Source organism: Lissotriton helveticus, chromosome 1_1 (genome assembly GCF_964261635.1).
Source record: "Lissotriton helveticus chromosome 1_1, aLisHel1.1, whole genome shotgun sequence".
NCBI classification, from domain to species: Eukaryota; Metazoa; Chordata; class Amphibia; order Caudata; family Salamandridae; genus Lissotriton; species Lissotriton helveticus.
Genome location: NC_136057.1, coordinates 1,652,211,237 through 1,652,231,369, shown reverse-complemented (window position 1 = coordinate 1,652,231,369; position 20,133 = coordinate 1,652,211,237). Strand labels below are relative to the sequence as shown.

The following is a 20,133-nucleotide window of genomic DNA, read 5'->3' as shown; positions in this document are numbered from 1 at the left end:
TTGAAGTTTATTACGATGCAGTCACCTTCATAATTCTTTTTCCTTTGTCCTACCCAGTTTAATCTCCTAACGTGGAGGATTTGTCCACTTAGAGAGGGAGGGACGGGCCTATGCCTGGTTAGCCAGTGACTAACCTTGTTTTTTAATTCTAGATGACCTTTGAATTTTCCTGCATGGAAGCTTGCTAACTGGTGCCGATCTTTCGGGTTGAACCTGCTGACTAATGCTATTGACGTTGTCGTTGTTAAAACCCTCGGCTGCCCACTCACTCTCGTCCCCCACTACTGTAGTTTCTGGACCGGCCGTACTAGGCAGCACACTTAAAGGGACCGTCTCATCTGTACCCCCACCCGTTATCACAAGGGGAACTATTAGGGGTTCTTTATGTCCCTTATCTAAGAGTTTTGGTAACTGTGGTTGTTTGGCCAATTTACACGTGCCTGATGTGGCTGCAGGGGTGTTTTTATTGATTATAAGGCATATCGGCTTGGCTTTGTTTTTATGATGGTTCTGGGTTTGGGGAGTTTTGACATACTTCATCAAGATTTCATTATTACGTAGATGAACTTCTCCCATCTTTTCTAATTTCTCATCTATCGTGATTACTCTTTGTAATAGAGGAAGCATAAGGGACTTTATTAAGTGTTCTATTTTTGGCATAAGAGTCTCCACATAAGTGTTGTTATCACTTGACTTGTTAATCGGGTTAGTGTCAGTATCAATGATCTCAAGGACTATACTACTCTCAGAGGCTGTCAGCTGACTTTGGTCTACTGAATTGGCAGTTTGTACTGCGGTGTTAGAGTCTCTCTGTGCTGAGGTCACAGTTACCCCCTGGCCAAGCATGTAAGGAGTCAGGGATAACCTGCTTTCCCGAGTGACAAAGTCAGATGGGGGATTTTGAGATGATGGAGTTAGCAGCTTGTTCTCTGTGTCAGGGAAGCCTGCAAAGGAATCCATGAGAATAGAGTCTTGAGAATATGCCGCGTGGGTAGATGAATTAACCTGCGTGTGCAGATCCTGGGTAGGCTGAGTGGAAAGGCACATACTTGGGGGTAATGAGAGGCGCCTCTCCGTGCTCTCTATTGCATTAACGGCAACCCCTATAGTCTTTGCGAGCATTCTATCAATGGCGGTAAGGCTTGGGAGAGGTGTAGTAACTTGAGCCTTTTTCCTTGATGTGGAACGGGTAGACATAGGTGTACTTCTGCTCTTACTCATTCTGATGATAAAATGTCTTAATATAGAATAGGTATACGTAGACCCTTCTACAGAGTACCGCTCTGGGTTTATATGCAGGCAGAGCGAATAAATTGGAGCAGTTGAAAAAGCATGTAATATGAATGTATACACGGGAAATATAAAATGTCACCTTTGTCGATGTCTCAGTAGATCCAGGGGGGGTGGCCCAGCCCAGTCTCCTCAGGCCTCTGAGGGCCTAAGAGGTCCCGCCCTTTGCCCGGGCTTAGCCCGGCGCCGCCTGCGCGCGTCCCGCGACGCGTAGAGAGTGCTGGTCTTTTGTGCGCCTCCTGGCGCGTAGGTGGGCGTGTGCGGCCGTTTACTACTCCCGCTATACCTTATGGGAGGTGTAGTCCCCCCTCTCTGCGGCCGCAGGTATTTCGAGAGTCAAAACCCATGGGAGCACCAAAGTATCCGTGTTACCTCACCCAGGGCAGCCGGGTGCATAGGTGTCTTTTCGTTTCAGGTTTCGTTGTCGTTTCCTATGGAAAGCTGCAAAGAAGTGCTGCAGGCGACCAGAGGAAGAGTGTCCGGATGGATCCAAGGGTGGATCTAAGATCTGAAGAACCTGAAAGCAGAGGGGACAGAGTCTGGGTCACTAGCCAGTGACCAGGAAGGTGGCAAGAAGATGCCAGCCGATGTCGGGTGATTTCAGGTGATGTAGGTGAAGCTTGACTCTTCAGCCACGAGGACCAGGAGGCGTCAACGACAACCAGGAGCTGGATTCAAGCTGTCACACACCGGATGTCGAGTGCTGCAGCGTCAGTATCCAGATTGGACCCAACAAGCCTTGGCAACAGCAACCCACGCAGAATGGAAAGATTGGCTTTGGTGCAGACCAGCAAGGTCTGAGGGCCTCACCCTTTGGAGGGGAGTCATGGCACGTCTGGAGCAACCAGAAAAGCCCAAGAAACAAAAGAGATTCCTTTGTGGGGACCCACCAGTCGACGGACCAGGGATCGCGAAGAGGCCTCGAGCCTCGTGGAGTGTAGGCTCACAAACTTCAGTGCAAATGGTGCTCAGGGCTTCGACTACAAGTAGTCCAATGCACAACTTCGGGAAAGCTCGGGAAGTCGATGCACTAGCAAATGTGCTGGATGTCCAGGAGTTCTGGTCCCACGTCTCTTGTGATGGCTACAGGTCTCAGCTTTGCTGGGAACTCGTGTCGGCCTCGGAGATGTCTGGAAGTCTGTGTCCTGTGCCGCAGATTCTTTGGGATCCGGCGGGAGCCTCGAAAATGTAGACCGGCAAGATGCTTCTTTGGTGCCTGTTTGAACAGGGGAGTCCCTCCTTGACCCCAAGGGAGATTTCTTCTGTCTTCCAGTCGATATGGAATGATGAAGGTCCAAGATATATGTTGCAGAGTTTCATCCAGGGTAATCTAAAGTCCTAGTGACTGGGTTCCTATACTTATACCAAGTTTAGAGGATGGACTAACTCTAAGGTCCCACCTATGGGAGGACCTGAGGAGGGGATTGTTACACCCCTTCCCCTTTGTCCAGTTTCACGCCAGAGCTGGGGCTGAGTGCCCCAGCAACCGGTTTGAACTGGGAAATGCACAGGGACACCTGGCGTGCCCCAGGCACTGTCTGAAAAGCATTCAGTGAATGGACCCACCCTGCCCCAATACACTAAAGCCTGTCTGTGGAGGTGGTTACACCTCCCTGGACAGGAAACCTATTGTCCAAGCCTCCCCTGCTGGAGTCTCGTCCAGCAGCAGGAGGTCAGACTCGTGTCTGTGGCAGCAGCATCTATTTTGTGATGCTGGGGCTCTGTTCAACTATTACTGGGAAAGTAAGTGTGTACATGTCTTCTGCCTCTAGAAGGGTGGAATGCTACCCCCGCCTCCAGAACTGGCGGGGGGGGTAGTATTCCACAACATGTTTTGATGCAGCCATTCCAAAGTTGGCATTAACCGCGAGGTTATAATGCACTTAGGAGTATATGGTATGGCTGTATCACAGAACAGCTATAAGGAAGGGATTGATAAAGCTGCAGAGGGGCTCAGTTCATGCTAGGGCACCCTCTCACACAAAACCAAACACTCTGCGTTCAGTATTGTCAAGGCCTGCCACAGGAGTGACTTATAGGTTTAAATGTGTCCGTTTTAAAAGGTAGATATAGGTATACTATATCTAAGTAAGGGTGCAAGCACAACCTTACCCAGGCTGCAGTAGCAGACCTGTGGTGTCATTTTGGAAGGCTTCCCAGGGGTGGCATAATACATGCTTCTGCCCCTGGTAGGCCTCTGGGGTACCTATGCCCTTGGTACCTAAAGTACCATATACTAAAGACTCACAAGGGTAACCCTGTAACCAATTTAGAGTGTACCTAATGTACATGCAATCAGTGTAGAGAGGAAGCAGCTAGGCTGGGGTCCTGGTTAGCAGGGCTCCAGCCAGACTAAAGTTGATAAATCAGTGAAACAGAGCAAAAAGTGGGGGTAACCATAGTAAGCAGATCCTACTCTCCTACATAATCCCTGCTATAATACAAATTATTATTAGCAGTGCATATTTTTTCCACTGGGAATCGTCACTCTGATTTCAACAGCTCTGTAACTCACAAACACCTAGGGGGCACGCATTAAAACACAAACACACCTAAACAATGTAAAAGTGCACAGTGTATTTTTGGTGAGGGGGAGAGAACAGAGATGATGGATGAGAGAAGGGGAGAGGATGCTGACGATGGATGGATAGACGAACAGTTGTTGGGTGGATGAGAGGAGAGACAAGGGGATGGATGGATGGATTGATGGAGAGGAGGTGGACGTTAGAGAGATGAGAGAAGGACAGAGGTGATGGTTGGATAGGTGGGCGTTGGATGGATGCGAGAAGGAGAGAGAGGTGATCAGCACAATTTTCAGACACTGGTAAAACTGTCATGTGAGCCTAGCTCCCCTCTCATGAGACAGGAGTTTACGAGGGAAGTTATCACCCCAGGTAAATCAAGTAAGAGAGCGCCAGTATTGTCCAGGCCATCCCCGGTGCAGTGTCTGGAAAGTGGTAGCACGCCACCCTTTACCCCTTCCCCACAACCTGTCCAATGAACACAACATGTACTATAACATTCACATTTGTTTACTCTTAAAGAGAACTTGTGATATAGTGATTACCCACTTACCATTCACATCTGTAGCAGTATTTCCTTCATTTCACAGGCGGGAGGGAAGACAGGGACCGAAGTGCCAGTACTAGAAATGAAAAGAATGAAATGAAATGAAAAGAAAATTTATAAAGCGCGGTGGTTACCCTGAGGCGTCCCAGCGCTTGCAGTGGTGTTGCGGCAGCTGAACTAAGCTTACAGAAGTGCTGAATGTGCAGAAGCTTGCGGCATTGGGAGTAGAATCCGGTACCTTGGCGTGGTTTAGGGGCAGCCAAGGGAAGATTGCAAAAGTGGGGAACCTGTGAAAGCTCATGGCATTCAAAGTAGTGTCAGGTACCTTTAAGTGGTGTAGAGATAGCTGGGGAAAGCTTGCAAACACGGAAGTGGCAGCCTCTAACATTAAATTTAGAGTCGGTTATTCCACAAGGTCAATCACTGACGGAGCAAAATAAGTGCTCTGCGAAATAAAATCATACCATTGACAGTAAGGAATTAATTGAAATACTTAGTTCTACCATGACTTCAAAGCTTAATGCGCAAGCGTGTGCTTATAGAGTATAAGGCTCACAGTAGACTCACCCACACCACTAGGCCAAGGTTACAGAATTTACAATGAGCCTCTTTTGTATCCTTGTGCAGAAGGGCGAGCAAGTTGCTGTGAACTGCATAATTCAGCTGCCAAATGGGTTGAGGTGTAATGAAACTCCCATCGCTGCGTGAGTGTGTCAGGCCTCCAATAACATTACCCACTGCCCAAAAGATCAGCAGGTTGCCAAACGCGAGGAAGAAGTGCGCGGCCTACATGAATAGTCAGTTCCCTGAAGCCACAGGGTCAACCAGTCGGGAAAGCTGGAGCACAGGGGCCCAGGCCTCCCGTAGCCCTGCCAATCACTACGTAAGGACAGGCTGAGAAATGCCGTCACCAAGAGGAGGACAGGGTGTCCAGGTTCTCAATAACCACATCGTAAAAATCAGGAAGGTAGAATCGGAGATCAGGGGTTGCAACTGTCTAGAGTGAACAACAATGACTTTGGAGCCAAGCAATGTAATGTCGCCATTGATTATCGATAACAGCCTAGACCTAAGAGAAACCCTGGCACCAAAGACAAACAATATGTGTAATCTGCTCCACAGGGCGGCCAGGCCACCAAAACAAAAACAAGGGAAGCACTGACAGGCAGCTCCCATCCCAACTCCCAGTAATGAGGTAAGAGGCAACGGGGAGGAATCAAGGGGCGAGGACAAGGGAACGAGGGGGAGAAATGTCAGCCGTGTGCGAGGGAAGAGACTAGTAGCAAAGAAAAAGAGACTTGCGGGAAGGAGGGCATTGATTCCTAATGGTGTGTGTAGGAGGGAAAACAGGAGCAAGTCTGTGAGAAGATGAGGCAAAGCAGCTGTTGTGAGAAGAGCAGCAACACCCAGTGGCACTAATAGAAAAGTGCAGCAGAGCAGGGAGGGGAGAGCAGCATGTCAATAAAAGCAGCAAATTGGAAACATCAGTGAAAAGAAAACAAGCCCGGGAGTGGTGCGTGCGTGCGCAGTCTTCACTTTTCAAGCACTGCACTTGTGCTTGTGGTGCGCCGCTGCTCACTCCCGCTAGGTGGATGCCGCCAAAAGCATGAGTGCAGTGCTTGAAAAGTGAAGACCAATGGCTAAAGGCCCTCCTAGGCAGCGCATGCGCACTGCCTAGGCGAGACCTAAAAAGGACAGTATTTACAGATGCCATTCAAAGCACTCATATAACAGGAGAATATGTTTGAATGTCCTGATTTGGAGTCCTCTTCTGAGGGAGCCTAATGTGATATTCAGTAAGGTGGAATGGATGTATAGATCTATGTGACTCATGGTTTAGACTAATTTATTGTATATAGGGATGGAGTAACCTGTGGACTCACTTTTCTATTATGTAATTTTTTTTATTATTATGAGAATGGAATGTTTAATATTTTAAATGTAAATGTCTTTCATGATCATGTGTATCGAAATAAAGACTTATCGAAATCGAATCGACTCATTTGCGTACATCAGCAGCTGAAACAAACCAGATATATGAATTGAAAAAAGATATTAGGGGTTAATTGATTTGTTCACAGCATCTTACTTAATGTTGTGAATTTGTTTTAGTGCTGCTGATTGAGCTTCAGTACAGGAGAGAAGAAGAGAAAGGAGAAAGTCCAAGGAGGTTATGTTAATTCAGTTCCGGATTACCAAATAGGCAAAGTAGGTACTGGCCTATGGGCCCCACTCCTTTTAGGGGCCACGCGACAACAGATCAAAATAATATTGATTTGATCTTGAAAGAAAAATAACAGTCAAGCTTTCTTAAATATTGTTTCCAAAAGATATTAAAAAATTAATCAACCAAAGAAACAAAAACGTTACATTAAAAACTCTATAGATAAAATACAGTTTTAATGTAATGTACCCATTAACAACCTCGTCTTGCATTTACGAGAGTTTGAGCTATTGCCATTGTAAATGACAATGCCTTTTATTTAAGTGTTGTTTTTAAAACAGATAAAGAAAAGACATTCTGCCAGATTCATCAAAGACCCGTTTTGCGAGTCGTTAATAGCGATTCATAAGGAATCGCTATTAAGGACTTGCAAAACGGGATTCATGTAGGAATTGCAAAAAATATTGCGATTCCTACATGTTCCTTATTTGCGATTAGCAAACCCATAGGAATGCATGGGGAGTTATTCCTTATTTGCGATTAGCAATTTGCTAATCGCAAATAAGGATGCGATTTCAAGGGTGCAGGGGTGTCCAAAGGACACCCTGTAGCACCCCTGAAATGTGAATTTACACTGATGTTGTGCACACACGTCCAAAGGACATGTGTGTGTGTAACATGCAACTTAGAAAAATGCATTTAAATGCATTTTTCTAAGTTTTCGCTATTTACCACGAGGTTTGACTTCGTGGTAAATAGCGGTCCTAAATTGCGAATTCGCAATTTTTAAATGTTTCATGAATAGCATTTAAGGAATCTCTAATAGAGATTCCTTAAATGCTAATCCTCGCAAATTTGCGAATTCTTTATTAGCGATTTTTTCATTTGGGATGATGAATCCCAAATGCAAAAATTGCACTCGCAAAGGGCCAGATTCTCAGAATCTGGCCCTTTTGCGAGCGCATTTCGCTTGATGAATCTGGCTGATTGTCATTTACTATGCCAATAGCTTAAACTCTCATAAATGCAAGACCTATGGCATTGCTAACGAATTTGGCATCTGTGCTATAAAGATAAGCATTCGGAGAGAGCGTGTCCTGACTGCAACAGCAGGCAGCACAAAAATATTTGAGAAAATAGTGGTCGGAGGCTGTAATTAAAGCCTACCCCGTGATAACATATGTAACAGGGGGTGTCCTCGTGGGAGGTTACAAAATGAGACAAGGCGGTACTAAGGAGGGACTACTAAGCCTATTGACCAATGAAAAGTTACAGTTTACAGTTAACAATGACACAAACCAATTAAAAATATGGGCGGAGAGTGGGCAGATTTTCAAGTCTCTCCTGAATACAGCAGGTCTCACAAAGCGGCACATGCGCTGCCCAGGCTCAACCTACAAATCCGTTACTTTGGGTATTAGCAGACAATTTGTGAAGAGGGATCCGAGATATTGGCTGCCTATGGGCCTCCAGAGGGTTTAATCCGGCACTGTGTTATTTCCTCTCAAGTCTCTTGAGTTCAATGAACCCATTGCCTCAAGAGTAACCTATGCAAGCAGGTGCTTTGATTGGAGCTCTAGCTCAATGCTGGGCTGTTTCTGTATTGTGGTGAAGTGAAACCATGATTGACGTGTTAAATGATCTCAGAAAAATAAATGAAAGACTTAGCCATGTCTAGAGAAGAATGCATTAGCTCTCTTATATTGGATCTTCTATGAATAATGCTGAAGGATAATGGGTTCATTCTGCTAATTGTAATGAAAAAAGAAAGAAAATGTTCAGCATTTTTGGATGTGAAATGGTTATTGATAAAACTGACCATTAAAAATAATATTCCTAAGAGAGTTAAGAGACTTCTGAATTGATTTGAACTTTTGATGGCTCAAAATTGACTTGAGGACTAATACGGGAGATTTCTGCTCCATTACAAGTCTAATTTTGGCAATTACCCTCCAAACATTTGTGTACAACAAGAGCGAAAACAAGTGCATTTCACACATATAGCTCGATTTAATAGGGGCTTGACACCTTTTTCTCATTGTAGATAAAAACCATCATGACATGAGTTGTTTACTTTAGTGGCTCCTAAATCCCAAATTTAAAAAAGAACAGGACTCATAAGGTTGTACAGTTATAAACTTTTATTGGGCAGCAGAGTTGATCCAAGCAGTCAGAAGAATTATACAGCTATTATTAAGCCGACACTGGGATCCTGTCTAGACCCAGCGAAATATGCTGAAATGCTTCCCAGTGTAATTTGCCCAGACTGGGACACATTAAGCAGCATCCACAGGTTGTCTGCTCTCCTTTCTGAGAAGGAATCTACAGACAGTGAAGGGGCCTTCTCATTTACATTTCCATCTAGGCCCCCCCCCAAAAAAACGAAGTTAAAGGGCCATCAGCCCTCCGTTTGCTCAAGAATGATCCTGGCTGGGAGCCGCCTGGTGCCACCAAGATGTCAATTCAATGGAGTGGAAACATAGGCAAACAGCATATCACTTTACAACTCAAGCACTTAACATTGAGGCAGGTTTTTGACTTTGTTTACCCCTTGTATATTAGATATTTGCATGTACTGTAAAAAAGTAGGCATTTTGTATTAAGAATGCATAGCTGAGAGGTACAATAAGTCAGGGTTTTAAATATAGCACAGTGCTTTGGGTTGTCTTTGGTTATAAGACTTTATTACTACGCAAAGGAACCGTTTTTAGCAGCCTTATATGAAAAAATGAGAAAGAAAGCAATTAGGTTCTAAACCCTTGACTTGCAGTTTGCAAGTAGCTTTTTGATGCTGGTTTCATAACTCACTGTGCTATATTAGAAAAAATTGCAATATATGAACTGCAAATAATAAAAGGATCTTCATCTAAAGCAAAAACCAACTTACCTACCTAAATAAATTAAAAAGATATGAGTCAAAACTGTAACTAAACAACATCTCAGAACTCCATAGCAACTGAATTAACCCCCAGAGTTATCCTACCGTTATTATTATGATTGTGATGTGCAGGGCACGTAAATATCTATGCAGAAGGTGCCTGAACCCCATAAGATATTTTATAATACAGCCTTTGTGACCAATTAAGTCTACAGATTTACTGTTGTGTTTGTTCTTGTTTCTAATTTCTTTGCAGCAGAGTTTTAACAAGCATTTGCAATGCAATAGGTCTCGCATTAGGAAAGTTTGAGCTATTGGTATTGTAAATGCAAATTTGTTATTTATGTGTTGGTTTTGAAAATAGCTAAATTAATAGCTTTGTCATTTACAATGCCAATACTTTTAACTTTCGTGAATGTGACACCTATAGCATTTGTAATGCAATATGTGTTGTATTTACGTGACTTAGATGTATTGATATTACAAATAACAATTGCTTTTAATTTTTTTTTATAATTATTTCCTAAATAAAAGTTATTGTAATTTATAATGGCAATAGCTTTAAACTTTTGTAAATAACTTTTGTGAAGATTATGTTCAGTGTATTTTATTGTGACGAAAATCCAAGAACAGAAGTGAAATATTAACAGCTTTTTGTGACATTTGTAATAAAGCTTGAAACATTGAGAGAACATATTTGAACCAGTTGTTGTTGAATGGTTGCACAGATTGATGCTGTGGTGGCGCTGAGTGATGTTGTGGTGCCGATGAGTGATGCTGTGGTGTTTAGTGATGCTGTGGTAGCGCATAGTGATGTTGTGGTGCCCCCGAGTGATGCTGTGGTGGTGCTGAGTGATGCTGTGGTGATGCGATAGATAGAGTGTAATTATGTGGCGTGTAACTATGTGCCACTGAGTGGTATTTGGAGTGTATGTTGCATTGAGGGCAGTGTAATTATTTGGCGTGTAATTATGTGGCACTGAGTGGTATTTGGAGTGTATGTTGCATTGAGCACAGTGTAATTACGTGTACTTGAGTTGTATTTGGATTTTATGTTGCGTTGAACGCAGTGTAATTATGTAGCCTATAATTATGTGGCACTGAGTGGTATTGTGTGGAGTGTATGTTGTATTCAGTAGAGTTTAATTGTGTGGTGTGTAATTATGTGGCACTGAGTGGTATTGTTTGGAGTGTATGTTGCGTTGAGTGCATTGTAATTATGTAGCATATAATTACGTGGCACTGAGTGGTATTTGGAGTGTATGTTGCATTGAGCGCAGTGTAAATATGTAGCATATAATTATGTGGAACTGAGTGGTATTGTCTGGAGTGTATGTTGTATTCAGTAGAGTGTAATTATGTGGCGTGTAATTATGTTTGCATTGCCGTAGCCAATAGGTCTGGCTTTTGGGACCTTATTAGTGAATAGCCATGCAACACTTGATGTTGTCTAACCTAGGATATTGTGCTGGATAACTAAACATTTATAATGTCCCAAAGGTGAGACCTATTGACTATGCATTGGTTGGCCTTATAATTATTTAGGTAGAGCTAATGACTTTGGCAATGTTTCTAAGCTGTGCTGTAGAGATGTGTGGCTGCTGTGCAGCATTCTGAGAAGTTGTAATTAAAAAGTATAAGAAGCCCTGAGTGACGCTGTGTTATCATTGAGTGATGCTGTGCTGGCCCTGAGTTATGCTGTGGTGGTGTTGAGTGACCTCAAAAACTACAGACCCATCTCCCTGCTCCCGTTCCCAGCGAAAGTCATTGAGAAAGCCATCAACAGCCAACTCGCCACATTCATTGAAGAACACAACATCCTCGACTCCTCCCAATCCGGCTTCAGAAAAAACCACAGTACGGAAACTGCCCTCCTCGCCGCAACAGACGACATCCGCACCTTACTGGACAAAGGAGAAACAGTAGCCCTCATCCTCCTCGACCTATCAGCGGCGTTCGACACAGTCTCCCACCGCACCCTAATACGCAGACTCTACGACGCAGGAATCCAGGACAAGGCCCTCGACTGGATCTGCTCCTTCCTCTCCAGCAGGACGCAGCGGGTCAGACTCCCCCCTTTCCTCTCGGACCCCACACCTATCACCTGCGGAGTCCCCCAGGGCTCCTCCCTCAGCCCGACGCTCTTCAACGTCTACATGGCTCCACTTGCCCCCATCGTCAGAACCTACGGACTCAACATCGTGTCATATGCAGACGACACCCAGCTCATCCTCTCCCTATCCAACGAGCCCAACACCGCCAGACGCAACTTTCGAGAAGGCATGGAAGCTGTCGCCAAATGGATGAAAAACAGCTGCCTACAACTAAACACCAACAAAACAGAAGTACTCATCATGGGCTCAAACCCCGACGCCTGGAGTGACACCTGGTGGCCCACCGCCCTCGGAAACCCGCCAACCCCCACAGACCACGCACGCAACCTGGGAATCATCCTGGACTCCGAGCTCAAAATGGACCGCCAGATCAACTCTGTCTCATCTTCCTGCTTCCACACCCTCCGCCTCCTTCGTAAGACCTTCAAATGGATCCCCCTCGAACACCGAAAGACAGTCACTCACGCCCTGGTCACCAGCAGACTCGACTACGGCAACGCACTCTATGCTGGAATAAACAAAAACCTCATCCGCAAGCTACAGAACATCCAGAACACCGCCGCAAGACTGGTCCTCAACCTGCCAAAACACTGCCACATCTCCCAGCACCTGCGCACACTCCACTGGCTCCCCGTCGAGGCGAGAATCACCTTTAAGATGCTCATACACGCACACAAGGCCCTCCACGGCACCGGACCAGCATACCTGAACAGCCGACTCAAATTCCACGCACCCCAAAGGACCCTACGATCAGCCCAGCTTTCCTACGCTGTGGTCCCCCGCACCAGAAAGACCAGATCGGGAGGCCGCTCCTTCTCCTTCCTCGCGGCCAAAGCATGGAACGCCCTTCCGCTCCACCTCAGACAGACAACATCGCTCCCCATCTTCGCAAGAAACCTCAAAACCTGGCTCTTCGACAGACCCCCTCCTTGATGGAATGGAACCTGCACTCCCCCCCACCCCTAGCGCCTTGAGACCCTTACGGGTGAGTAGTCGCGCTTTAACAAACTCCTGATTGATTGATTGAGTGATGCTGTGCTGGCCCTGAGTGATGCTGTGGTGGTGCTGAGTGTTGATGTGGTGGTGTTGAGTGATGCTGTGGTGGCGCTGAGTGATGTTGTGGTGGTGCTGAGTGATTCTGTGGTGGCGCTGAGTGATGCTGTGGTAGCGCATAGTGATGTTCTGGTGGTTCTTAGTGATACTGTGGTGTTTCTGAGTGATGCTGTGGTGTTTCAGAGTGATGCTGTATTGATGCTGAGCGATGCTGTGGTGGCACTGAGTGATGTTGTGGTGGTGCTGAGTGAATCTGTGGTGGTGCTGAGTGATTCTGTGGTGGTGCTGAGTGATGCTGTGGGGAAGGTGAGTGATTCTACGGTGGCCCTGAGTGATGCTGTGGTGGTGCTGAGTGATGATGTGGTGATGCTGATTGATGCTGTGGTGGTGCTGAGTGATGCTGTGGTGGTCCTGAGTGATGCTGTGGTGGTGCTGAGGGATGTGTTGTGGTGGTGGTGAGTGATGTTGTGGTTGCGCTGAGTGATGTGTTGTGGTGGTGCTGAGTTATTCTGTGGTGGCGCTGAGTGATGCTGTGGTAGAGCATAGTGATTTTCTGGTGGTACTGAGTGATGCTGTGGTGTTTCTGAGTGATGCTGTGGTGGTGCTGAGTGATGCTGTGGTGAAGGTGAGTGATCCTGCGGTGGCCCTGAGTGATGCAGTGGTGGTGCTGAGTGATGATGTGGTGGTGCTGATTGATGCTGTGGTGGTGCTGAGTGATGCTGTGGTGTTGATGAGTGATGCTGTGGTGGTGCTGGGTGATTCTGTGGTGATACTGACTGATGCCTTGGTGGCGTTGAGTGATCCTGTGCTGCCCCTGAGTGAAGCTGTGGTTGCCCAGGTCACACTAGGCCTTTAGATCATGAAAGGAGGAGCCATTCGGGAACCCCGGTTGTTGACAGTACAGTTTAGGGTAAGATACCTTTAAGAGTGTCGACTTCCCAAAGCAGGTCATCAAATTTGATTTTTGTTTGCATTTGTGGACTTGTTCGCTATTTCTAATTATGAAAGTGGGGCTACAAATACCGGAAATTAACTAACTGCTTGGGCATAGACCTAGAAACATTGAGAGCTCGGAGACGTCCGAGGCCAACAAACACAATAAAGTAAAAGAAAATCATTTAAGACCAAAACCCGCCAAAGGAGACCACAAAAATTCCAAAAGGGTTGAAACGCAAACTGGAGCATAAGTTATTTAAAAAGTAAGAACGGTTTGTTACTGCAACGGCGGAATTTACAATAAATAATATACTGACGGTAGGAATTTCTGTCTACTTTGCTGGAAGTCTGTGGTAAGATCCAGGGTGGATTTGGGGTAAAGAGTTTGTCAGTGGCCTGCTTCTTCCAGAAGAGCCTGGTCAGGGTCGCTGATTTGGAGTGGCTCTTCTTCATGGTATTGGGTGCTCTGGCCCGGACCTCGGGTGCTCCGGGCCTGCTGCTCTAGCAGGGCATGCTGCATCACTGGGGAGCACGGCATAAGTCACGAATCAAGCCCGGAAGTACTATTACGAGCAGTTCAAACCAATAAAGGACTTTCTTAAGTATCACAATATAGAGTTCTTCGAAATAATTATATTTTGTTCATGTGATTGTTATGAGTTCAGAGCCTATTACATATCTGAAATTAGCATTTGTTGTTGCTTTTTGCATTTGAGGCACGCTACGCTTTGAATTTATATTTTAAAAGCTAAAGCGTGCCATGAATGTTAGAGAAGTAAACAAATTGAAAAGTTGCCGCCTTCCTTTTGTGTTTAATTGCCTACATACATGGAAAGGAGGATAAGGAAAAAGCACCTTTGGCTATGTTAGAAGCCACCGAACTGCTAATAATAGGTGTATGGGCACCATTTTAAAGTTAAACGTGAGGATTGTAACGATGTTGAACACAATAAAAAGAGAAATATTGCAAGTTAAAGCATGACTTTGCAGCGGTTTAAAAAAAAAGTTTGTTAAGTCACGGGACGCTCGTTAAAACAAGCTCTCTGCATTGAATGGGGGGCGGGGACTCACATGCACTGTAGGCAATCCGCCTTTGGGTGCATTTTTCAGAGCCTTTACTTTAATCTCGCCAAGCATCCCTAAAGGGTTAGTTTAGGCGAGACCTAAATATGAAAAGCACACGCTCTCTCCCCGCCACCCCCGATCACCCGGTGTTCCTTTAAGAGCCAGTTAGATTTGGTTCAACTCTAATGGTGCGCTATATGTGTATGTCACAATAATTTATTTTCCCATAAAAAAATACGTTCTTTGTCAAGACGACTGTAACCTTTTCTTCACAATTAAAACAGAGCATCCGGGAATGCATCTTTTGTTTACCCTATTAAATAAAAATGATATTTTTGTCACATTTCCCCTCTATATGTTTTAGCAAAGTATAGTTGAGTTACTTTTCACACACAGATCTAATTACATGTTGTCATTAATGCTTGCATTTATTAACAAAGGGAAAAGGGCACTCTTCAGTGCCGAGCCAGCATGGAGATGAACATGCAATGTTTGCTCCGTAGGCAGACACTTATACACTGCGCCACTGCTGTTTGTAGAATATAGGGCGGGGAACTAGACCAGCAGATATGTGCTCTGGTATATGGACGGCCGTGTGCACGCTACAGAGGTTGAAGAAGCTGGAGAAATTATAGCTCTTTCACATTAAGGAGTGAAGATAGTAGCAAGTCAAATACTGAGGTGATTAAAGGGCTCACTTAAGGAACACACAGAAGTACGAGCAATGAAAGTCACATTCTTGTGCTCTCTTGGGCAAGGATTAGTGATGTCACTTTGTATATTTTGTCCCATGCTCTGATTGGATCAAAGTCTTTTCAATTTGGTCAGGCAGCCATTCAGAACTCGCGACTTAACTAGTTATTTTCCGCTGCAGTGCAAGTGCACAGGGCGGTGTGGCGGGAAATACAACTGTTTGCGCACAACATTATAAATCTCAACTGGAAAGAACGACTGTTCCGCAGACACAATAAATGCTTTATTTTTTTTTTTTGAACCGTGGCCATGCACCAGTATCTCAGATGCCATGTCATTTTGCCCAGTTTCAATGGAATACGTCACTAGCAACTGCATCCGTGACAGCCATTATGAAGGTCCGTGCCTTCGAGACTGCGCTAGTAAAGGTGCTTTTTCAAAAATTCACTAGCATTTGTTCCATCGACAGTTATCGGTGTCACAGTTAAAAACAGACCTCTCGAGAAACTCTGAATGGCCCACTTTTAAATAAAAAATATTGGCTGTAAATTTCAAGTATGTAATTTAATTCAAATGTCTAGCTGTTTGTGTAACGAAGTTTACAGATCAGTTTATTATAATATCACACAGGACGGAACTTCATGGTCTAACAGGTGTGATGTAGTTTCTTCTAATGTTTATAGATCATTGTAATGTTTCTATTATTTGTTGAAAAAAGTGATATCCGTAACCGAGCCAGCCAGGAGTCGAACCTGGAATCTTCTGCTCCGTAGGCAGACGCGTTATCCATTGCGCCACTGGCCCGCTGATGATACGATACGATAGGCGTGAAACTACACACCTACAAATCGCAGGGTATCGGTAGAGAGTGATATTGAAAAGTTTGGAGTGTTAGCATGAGCATGTAATTCAAAGCCAAACGGGGAACGCAGCGCTACAGTAGCAAAGGGTGAATCAAGGCTTTAAGTGGGCCGGGTCTGAGCACCGGCAGTTTTTTTAAGGAGGCCTCAAAACGGGTCTCTATCGGGCTCTGTGTTGTGCCCTGGTACAGGAGGTCCGTTTTTTTCGAGCTTTGTAGGGGAAGGGAACTCCTTTAAAGAGAGTCATTATCTCTATGGATTTCTGTTCTCTTTTCGGAACTCAGGAGCAGCAACATTGTCGTGGTGTCACCTGGGCTTTATGTGGAAGCTTTTTAGGTTTCGCTGGAGGGCGGAGCTCTTAGCTCCGCCTCCAGAGAAATCTCTTGATTCTAGTAAGGAAAATGGAAAACGCCCCCCTGTCCCATTGGCTAGCTCCATAAATGGAGGCTAGCCATTGGAACAGACATCTGTCCGTCAAGGCCGGACCAGATTCGGGGGCGTTCCCGAGATTTTTTCCCAGGGCGGAGTTACGTTTTTTCCCGTTCCCTCCCCTTTCACTGTAAGTCTGTCCATTCCCGCCCCCTCCATGTGCCTTTCCACCCCCCCCTCGCTGTCCTGTGCACGTTTCCCGCCGTCCGTGTCCTCTCCCGCCCCCTCCCGCCGTCCGTGTCCTCTCCCGCCCCCTCCCGCCGTCCGTGTCCACTCCCGCCCCCTCCCGCCGTCCGTGTCCACTCCCGCCCCCTCCCGCCGTCCGTGTCCACTCCCGCCCCCTCCCGCCCCCTCCCGCCGTCCGGGAGAGCATACGCCAGTGAGAGGACACCGTCGGTTGAGTCGGAGGACTCCCGAAAGGAATCCATCGAAAACTGGTGAGTGAGACAGCATTTGTGTAGGCGGGGTGAGAGGACCTTTGGCAGTACAAGTTGTTGAACTCACGGAGGTTGAGGTTCAAATATTCACGGAGATATCCTCTAAAAATGTCCATAGACGCAGGACACGAGCGAGAGGCAGCCGCAGACGAGCTGTTCAGTAATTTACCAAAAGTCGGCAGTAACGGTACTGAAACAAGAACATTGGAATCTAATACGGACAATGATGTCAAATTTCTTTTAAAAGATCTTGAAAAAAAGATGAAAAGTGAAGTAACGAAGTGGTGGGAGCACAAGTCTTTAACAAAATATGTGGAGGTCGGTAGAGCACCGCGAGGGCTCAGAATACTCCTCAACCAATCTTTGACAACCCCAATCCCCATCTGCTTAGGGAATGCGGTGAGATTAAGAAGCCAATAGCCGTCCGTTCCACAGGTTCCTCAGGTTCGAGGGTAAATGCTTGTTTTTCTTCCAGATCATGAGGCATTTAAGGAATTTACATTTGTCCTGTTGCTGTCTGACGGTTTACGTTCTTCCTTCATTCGCTTAAGGAAATTTAAAAAAATGAAATTCTGTCATTTGTCAAAATAAAGAACTTTACCTCCCTCTCACAGTATGGCGATCAAATGTAACTTCAAGCGTCCACTCCCGCCCCCTCCCGCCGTCCGTGTCCACTCCCGCCCCCTCCCGCCGTCCGTGTCCACTCCCGCCCCCTCCCGCCGTCCGTGTCCACTCCCGCCCCCTCCCGCCCCCTCCCGCCGTCCGTGTCCACTCCCGCCCCCTCCCGCCGTCCGTTCCACAGGTTCCTCAGGTTCGAGGGTAAATGCTTGTTTTTCTTCCAGATCATGAGGCATTTAAGGAATTTACATTTGTCCTGTTGCTGTCTGACGGTTTACGTTCTTCCTTCATTCGCTTAAGGAAATTTAAAAAAATGAAATTCTGTTATTTGTCAAAATAAAGAACTTTACCTCCCTCTCACAGTATGGCGATCAAATGTAACTTCAAGCAGTGCTTTTTATGCGCTAAGCAGTTATTAGGGTGTCCCACACATCCTCTGCTGTTATTAACTCGTAACTGCTTGTCTGATTTTGCTCTGAAATTATTTCTGATCATCGATGTTGAATGCGACATAAGCTGGTGCGTTTAGGTACGGGACACTTGACGAATTCACCTCACTAGTTGTCGTTGTTGCCTTACTGCAGCATTTACTTCTGCAACCTGTTTTTTCGGGTGAATATCCGGAAGCATGCACTTCCAAGTACTGCCGAGGAAGAAGGCACTGTTTGCATCCCCCTCATCACTCTGCATCCACCTCCCCTGCCTTGCTAATGGGGTCTGCCGTCTCCAATACATTGTCTCTCTTACACAGGACTTCATGAGCTGTAAATGATCGATGTTCCTTTTCTCCAATTGGAGCACTGAATTTACAATTTTCAGGTGAACGGAAGGTTCAGTGAGCTTTACCAGAATCCAAACTCCTGGCCTGTCAGCTAGCCGATCAACACTTTCTTTAAGGCTAGAAGTTAAACTCATTGGGTTATTTCTCCAGGTGCATGCAAGTAGTTTCTGCTGCGAGAAGAGTGAAGTATGACCCCAAAAATACAATGCGCTGTTAAATTTGACATTGCTTAATCCATATTTGTCCTCTCACAGGTAGAATGTTATACTTTGTAAAATAAGTAATGATAAACTAAAAATAATAAATAGATTGCCTTAGTCGCACAGAACAATTGTCTTGCCTACCTAGCTGCTTCAAAAGGTTGAGAGGCATGTGGCTGCAAAACCTGGGTGCCCTATGTAACTAGGATGCTTACCTTTTCATAGCAATTTGGGTAGAGCAGGTCCTACACAGTATTTTTCTATCCTCACAACTGTGCAGGATAACGGCACCCGAAGTTTCATCTGCACAATGAGCGAAATTCCCCCAAAGAAGTTTGATACGCCTTTGGCCGAACCTATCCATTCGGAGGTTGAGCTAGGCTTCTTTCATGGTCCAGATACCAGGGTTGCTTGGGGACCAGAGCAGCTGCATACAACATCCCAAACAACTAATACACACACACAAGATGCTACTTCCACATAGAATGTACTAAAAATGGTTTGTTGAACAAGGCCCCAGAGAATTAAACCGTTAGCCAAGCTAGTACCAAAGCCAGCTTTGAAAGTTAATTCTTCGGTTTGTAAATCTTAAAGGGTACCACAGAGGAAAGGTGGTACCAAATTACCAACAGTTCAGGTTGACTTCATTGCTGAGAGTTTATCTCTTCTGGAACCAGTCTTTCAGGATCTATAAACCGGACTAAGGTGGAATGTAATACACGTCTCTGCAATCTGACCTAATCTTTGGCACTCCTGTGAACCCCACCACTATGGAGTCTGTGAAACTAAGCAATGGATGTAAGGACAGAGCAAATGCTGATTGGCAACTTACCGAGGTAAGAGACCACAGAGGTTTGATATGGAGGGCCAAAATGGGTGGTTTTGTACCTAACACAGGATAGAGGTCATGGCATGTGACCTGAAGAAACCTGCAAGGAACAGAATGTTAGAGTTGGGGGTGGGGTGGGGGAAACACCCTTCTAAACATTGGTAGGGGAGGTTCCCGGCATGCTCATTACTTTAGCATGGACTATAGTATGTTACATCCAGCAAAATGTGGATTACTTAGACCTGTTTGCAGAGTTTATTTGCATACCTTCAAAAGCTGCTTGAGTTTAAAGGCAGTCTTACAGATGTTACAAATAGGCCTGGTAGACCCTTAGATCCACAAACAGGACTTTGTGCATATGAAGTCATACTTGGTATACACATTTTTTGCAAAGTGACATTCATGACCGAATATTGAACCTCCCCCATGTTGAGAAGTTATTTCCTTGTCTATGCATGCAATTTCGGGTAACTGCCAGACTAGTCATGAGGGCAACATATTTGAGCACTATTACTAGAATTCCCATGAAAACTGGGAGAAACCCTGTTTTGGCAGTTGAAGATCGAGGCCAGACAGGGGTCTTAAGGCAAAACTTAAGCGCCAGGTAAACATGCAGATGTCTTCCCAAGCACAAGATTGCCATGAAAAAAGTGACATTCCTGGGAAAATCACTTTGCCATGGGGATGCAAGAAGCACCTTTAAATATTCTGGCAACT

The 20,133-nt window shown here is 45.5% G+C and overlaps 1 non-coding gene across 1 annotated transcript; it reads right to left on the bottom strand.

Annotated features, from left to right (window-relative positions):
• Positions 1–15,993: 15,993 nt before the first annotated feature.
• Positions 15,994–16,066, bottom strand: TRNAR-ACG (transfer RNA arginine (anticodon ACG)). Its single transcript has one exon. It is a non-coding gene; the product is annotated as a tRNA-Arg (tRNA).
• Positions 16,067–20,133: the final 4,067 nt, after the last annotated feature.